We start from the raw sequence: 6,916 nt of genomic DNA on the forward strand, positions 1-6,916 counted from the left end.
TTTGGGGATCCAGGTACATACATGGAGGAACCAGATTGTCTGGCATTGGGATAGGAACTTAGGGGTAGCTTTCTCCCCGATGGGGGTGCTCCCAGGGGTCATTGTTCCTGTGCTGGGACCAACCCCCTTCACAGAGCTGACTGGAAGCTATATCTGAGTTTCCATCAGCTTGGCCACACTATTTGCTCCATCTGATGAGACCCTGTCCCATCTAGTCTGCAGGCACACCCAAGCTGTTTGCAGCAGCTTTTCCATATGAAATGGCCTGGCCTTTCTCAGGATTCAGACTTTCTTAAAATCTCTCAAACAAGCAGCAGTTACATCAGCATACCTCAAACCTATCAGTAAGAGGCATAAGACCGGGCACTAGTGCCAGCTTGCCTAGCTTCATAGCTGTGCCTCGCCTCAGCACTTCTAAGCCCAATACAAGTAGCAGCCATCTGCAGATCTCTGTAGCCCCTCCTGGGCGTCCTCAGGCAGTGGTTGACTTTGTACCTCCCCAGAGGCCCCAAAGTCAATACACTTGGTGCACAATTTAAAAAAATACCAGATTACAATTCTACACATCCACAAGTGACACATGCAAGGGGCAGACTCACTGAGCACCAAAGCCCCACAGAGGAGGCTGAGCCACTTGGGCCCTACAGGACACCTACTACACAAGGCCACTCTACAAATTCCAGGAGACATAGCAGCTCTATCTAATACATAGAACCAAACATAGGGAAGCAGCCAAAATGCATAAACAAAGAAACATGTCACAAATGAGAGAAATGGAAGCAAGCAAACAATTGGATACATAGTTCAAAACAATGGTTATAACTTTACTGAAGGAGCTTAATGAGAGTTTCAAGGGACTTAATGAGGCATTCAAGGATCTTAATGAGAATTTCAAAGACATGGTAAAGGACTAGTCATTTAAGCATACACTAACTGAAATAAAGAATAGTTTACAGAAATTCCACAGTAGAGTAGAAGATTCCAAGAATCAAATAAACAATTCAGACTATGAGGAAACAAAAAAACACCTAGTAAGAAGAGCAGAAAGAATTAAAAATAACGAAGATAGTGTAAGGAGCCTCTGGGACAACTTCAAGTGTACCAACATTCACATTATAGAGATGTCAGAAGGAGAAGAGAGAGAGCAAGATATTGAAAATTTATTTGAAGAAATAACAACAGAAACTTCCCCTACCTGGTGAAAAAAATAGACTTACAAGAGAGTCCCAAATAAGAGGAACCCAAAGAGGCCCACACCAAGACACATCATAATTAAAATACCAAGGAGTAAAGATAAAGAGAATCTTAAAAGCAGCAAGAGCAAAGCAGTTGGTTACCTACAAGGGAACACCCGTACAACTATCAGTTGATTTCTCAACAGAAACTTTATAGGCCCGAAGGGAGTGGCAAGAAATATTTGAAATCATGAATAGCAAGGACCCACAACTAAGATTATCCAGCAAAGCTATCATTTAGAATTAAAAGGCAGATAAAGAGCTGCACAGACAAAAAAAAAAAAGCTAAAGGAGCCCATTGCCACCAAACCAGTATTACATGAAATGTTGAAGGTTATTCTTTAAGAGGATGAAAAAAAGATAAAAAATATGAACAATAAAATAGCAATAAGTACATATTTATCAACAATTGAATCTAAAAATCAAAATAAATTAACAAGAAATCTAATGAACAAAATAAATTGATGAATAAAATAGAATTAGAGGCATGGAAACATGGAAGAGACTGATGAATCTTAGGGGGAGTGGGGAAAAGGGGCATGAAGAGATCAACCAAAGATCTTATATGCATATTAGGAAAGGGGGACATCTGTAACACTCTTAACAATAAATATTTTTTTTAAGTTTATAATTAAACCGTTTGCAACTAGAAATTTAATAAAATGAAATTGGCTCCTGAAAAACAAGAAAACAAAACTATGGTACATTTATACCAGCGGTCCTCAAACTACGGCCTGCGGGCCACATGCTGCCCTGCCGAAAACATTTATCCGGCTCGCCGGGTGTTTTTGCCGCCGCTGCCTGTTGCTTAGCAGCCGACTCATCCGGGCCCACAGTGCGCATGTGTGGAATGTGTGCCGCACTCTCCAACTGCCCTCCTTCTCTCTCTCTCTCAAATCCTCCTCTCAGTCTCGGGTGTGATCAGACGAGTCATGAGCTTGCCTGTGCAGAGCCTGCTGCTGCCTGAGGACCGAGGTAAGAACAAGTTAGGATTTATTTTTTTTTTGAAGTTAGGAAAGGGGTGGGCAAACTTTTTGACTCGAGGGCCACAATGGGTTCTTAAACTGGACCGGAGGGCCGGAACAAAAGCATGGATGGAGTGTTTGTGTGAACTAATATAAATTCAAAGTAAACATCATTACATAAAAGGGTATGGTCTTTTTTTTTTTTTTTTTTAGTTTTATTCATTTCAAACGGGCCGGATCCGGCTTGGGGGCCGTAGTTTGCCCACGGCTGAGTTAGAAGGTCTATTTTTTTTTTATTTTGCAGTTAGTAGGGCCTTTTTTTTTTTTTTGAAGTTAGGAGAGCCTTTTTTTTGAAGTTTTGTTTTTTTACTTCAAAATAAGATATGTGCAGTGTGCATAAAAATTTGTTCATAGTTTTTTTTTTAAACTATAGTCCGGCCCTCCAATGGTCTGAGTGACAGTGAACTGGCCCCCTGTTTAAAAAGTTTGAGGACCCCTGATTTATACTATGGAATATTATCTCTATATATAAAAAGCCAGTGTCTGTGATGACCAGGACGACCAAAGGACCAGTCACCATGATGTGCATTGAGCACCTCTCGGTCCATTCCCCCGGCCCTCAGGTTCCGATTGATCAGGGGATGGCTAATGGGGGAACCAGGGTGAGTGGCACGGCAGGGACTGACGAGCTGGTGGAAGGCAGACTCTTGGTCCCTCCTCCCAGCCCTCAGGCTCCAATTGATCTGGGGATGGCTAAAGGGGGAACCAGAGTGAGTGGCACCACAGGGACTGGCAAGTGGGTGGAAGGAAGATCCTTAGGTTCCTCCTGGCCCTCAGACTCTAATCAATTGCCAGACCGGTTTGGCTCAGTGGATAGAGCGTCGGCCTGCGGACTGAAGGGTCCCGGGTTCGATTCCGGTCAAGGGCATGTACCTTGGTTGCGGGCACATCCCCAGTAGGAGGTGTGCAGGAGGCGGCTGGTCAATGTTTCTCTCTCATTGATGTTTCTAACTCTCTATCCCTCTCCCTTCCTCTCTGTAAAAAATCAATAAAATATATTTAAAAAAAATAATCGATTGGTGGCAGAGGTGGGGTGGAACTGGGGACTGGTTACCTTAGTAGTTCTGCAGGTTCAATCTCCAGAGGACAGGCCAGGCACCAATAGACCAGCACTGCTGTCATGATCCCGACAGCACTGCTGGCCTCCTGGAACTTGGCATTGAGCACTGTGGCCGCTTCCCCTTCCTAGACGCTCCACAAGGAAGAAAGGATACCACCAGCAGCGCCAGGGGTGACCAGTGGTGACTGCTCTCCCCATGCTTCCTTTAGGTCACTTGAGCTGGCCCCCACCCACCCCACTCCAGATGAAGTGTGAGCACTGTACATGGAAGAAATGTAGTAAAAAAAACAAAAACCGATGACCAAGACAATGCTGCAGTCAACGTCCGGAGTCCGGCTCAGGAGAATGGAGAGAAGGGAGAATTCCATAAGTTGGCCAATGCCAAGATATTTCTGCGTGACTGCCTGGTGTGTGACAGCTGTGTGACCGCAGAGGAAGGAGTCTAAGTTTCTCAGCAGAACACCAAGGACTTCTTCTGTGTTCTGAACCTTAATAAGAAATGTGATACCTCACAGCTCAAAGTGCTGGCAGTGTCCGTGTGTCCTTAGTCTCTGCCTTATTTTGCTGCTAAATTCAGCCTGTGTCACTGATGCATCCAGAAGGCTCTGCGGCTTTCTCAAAAGCCTTGGGGCGCACTGTCTTTGACATGAAGATAGCTGTGGACTTCAGCTTCTTGGAGAGTCAGAAGGAATTTGTGCGTCGGTACTGCCAGCACCATGAGGAAGAGCCCCGGCTACCCATGCTGACCTCCGCCTGCCCCGGCTGGGACCAATATGCAGAGCATGTGCTGGGTCACCCCATCACCCCCACCTCTGCACCACCAAGTCTCCCCAGCAGATCATGGGCTCTCTGGTGAAGGACTACTTCACCAGACGGCAGAACCTGTCCCCAGACAAGATTTTCCATGTCAGTGGGGCCCCATGTTATCACAAGAAACTGAGAGCCCTTTGAGAAGATGTTCCCATACCTTTGCATAGTTCCCGGGGTGCTGACTGCATGTTAACCTCAGGTGAAGTTGTCCAGATAATGGAGAAAAGTGACCTCGCCTTGAACGCTGCCACCGTGGACACTCTGTTTGGAGACGTGAAGGAAGAGGAGGTGAGGCTCCACGAGGGTGCCAGCTCCGACGGGTACCTGGTGCACATCTTCAGGCACATGGCCAAGGAGCTGTTCAACGAGGATGTGGGGGTGCTCACCTACTGCTCCCTGAGGAACAAAGACTTCCAGGAGGTCACCCTTGAAAGGGACAGAGAGGTTCTGCTATGCTTTGAGGCTGCTAATGGCTTTTGGAACATCCAGAAGTGGTTCTGAAGCTGTAGAGGGGCAAGTTCCCCTGCCACTTCATGGAGGTCCTGGCCTGCACCAGGCATGTCTAAGCAGCAGGGGCCAGGCCCAGGTGGAGGACTGGTGTGCGGACAGGGCACTGCTTCGGCAGATGAAAGGCATCTATGCTGCCATCCCGGTGTGGCCCCCAGAGACCAGCGCCCATGTGCAGAAGCTGTACCAGGAGTGGCTGGGTGGGGGGACTCCCCCCGGGCTCAGGCGCCCTGCACACCATCTAGCAGGGCCCAGGGAAGCCTGCCAGGACATCAAGTGGTAAAGGTCCAGCAGATGCCCGGCCTGCAGGCTGCCTGAGGAGGGGTGTCAGATGCGTGACGGAAAGGCTTAACATCTCTGTCACTGCTTTGGTTTCCAGAATTCCCTGCTCCCTATCTGTCGGCTCCCTCCCTCTGAGGGGACCTGTCGTCGTCACATGGGTGCAACTGGAATATTGTATCTCCAGAAGATTGCCCCAATGTACATATCCTTTTTTCCGACGATGAAAAAATCCCAAAGAACAAAAATGGAGACAGACTACTGTCCTTTAGGCTTAAAAAACAAAACAAAACAAAACAAAAACCCCGGAAGTGTCCTGCGAAGAGCTGAGACTTGGTTCTGTTCACGTGCCTCAGAGAGATTGGATGAGGAAATGGCCTGGTTTGGCCCTGACTTTACCCACTTATGTTACTCTTGAAGGTGTCTTTGCCACAATGTGAATAAACTGCCAACTTTTGGAAAAGGTACTCATATGAAAGTCTGCATTCCCAACTTTTCTTGAAACAGATCTATGTTCTGCAGCTGTGGTCACTGTCCTGAGACCAGGTCCTGTCTACCAGGTCCTGTCGCTGGGAATCAGGGGGCACTGGAATGGAGGCCCGCCCACCCTGTGCCCTTTTACATTCAGGGATTGAGCTGAACTCAATTTGGGGGAGGTCTGACAAGGGTGACAGGTGTCACAGATGGAAGGATGGAGAATGAAGAAGCAGACACCCTGCTCGGTCCCTCCCTGGGTGGGGTCAGGCAGATGAAGGCCGGCTAGCCCGCCCCACAATTGGGTGAGATAGCGTCCTCTGTGTCCACCTCTCACCCCGTGGGCCCGGCCACTCCCCTCAGCTCTGGGCAGCTGCTCTGCCCTCACATGCTGCTCACCCTAAATGAGAAGGAAGAGAGCATTTGGCCCACAGACAACTACACAGAAAGATACACAGTCATCATAGAGCCCAGCACCCCATGCACGTTAGGGTCGTCCTGTGAAGTGAGGCTTGTGGCCAGCCTGGCGTTGGTTTCTAGAGCACTTAGATTTTGTTACCATGTGGGTGACCTTCTTGAACCCCTCAGCCTGTTAGATTTCCCTCATTCATGTGTTATTATTGTACCTGTGCACCCATCTGCGTTGATAACTGGGACATTGTGTGAAATGACCTATTTTCTGCTTTCACTCTATTTACAGTGGGGTTTCATACTCTTTGGTAATGTAGATTCATTTCTGATTATGGAATAAACAGTTGAAGTGTCAAAAAAAAAAAGTGGCTTCCAGGTGGCTTCTGACAACGAGTGGGAAGGATCCAGATCCCAGGCTGGCAAGGGCGTCCCACTACCCACCCGGAGGGACTATCGGGTACTGGCTCCTCCTCACCCTCCTTGGGACCCTACTCGTGCAAAAAATTCGTGCATGGGGGGTGGTCCCCTTGGGACCCTACTCATGCACGAATTCGTGCACTGGGCCTCTAGTGTAGCTATAAAAATGAATGATCTCTTACCCTTTGAGACAGCATGGAAGGACCTGGAGAGTATTATGCTAAGCAAAATAAGCCAGGCCGAGAAAGATAAGTATCACATGATCTCACTCATATGTGGAATCTAATGTACAAAATACACTGATGTATAAAATAGATCCAGAGACATAGAAGCATGGAACAGACTGTTGAATCTCAGAGGAAAGGTGGGGGTGGGTGGGGAGAGATTAATTGGGGAACTTATGCATACATTGGTCAGATTCTGGAGGAGAGCTCCAGGCTACAAGCCCAGGCTAGGGCCATAGAGTTCCTCCCAAAGGATAATGTACCTACAGCCTCTCACCATATCCGAGGTCTGTGCACTTTGTAGGATGTCCACTCCCATCCCTTCATCCTAGCCTCTGTGCAGTGCTAATAACATAACAAGTATTCAACAAACATTGGTTGGATGATTGGATGGATGGATGTTCTGTGTCTCTTACTTTATTTATTCTCATAATAGTTGTCTAGCAACATCTCTGCTTTAACTTACTAGATGCT

The 6,916-nt window shown here is 47.4% G+C and overlaps 1 pseudogene; it reads left to right on the forward strand.

Annotated features, from left to right (window-relative positions):
• The first annotated feature begins 3,564 nt into the window (after nucleotides 1–3,564).
• Nucleotides 3,565–4,920, forward strand: LOC102435545 (annotated as a pseudogene).
• Nucleotides 4,921–6,916: the final 1,996 nt, after the last annotated feature.

This window comes from Myotis lucifugus, unplaced genomic scaffold (genome assembly GCF_000147115.1).
Source record: "Myotis lucifugus unplaced genomic scaffold, Myoluc2.0 scaffold_175, whole genome shotgun sequence".
In the NCBI taxonomy this organism is placed as follows: Eukaryota; Metazoa; Chordata; class Mammalia; order Chiroptera; family Vespertilionidae; genus Myotis; species Myotis lucifugus.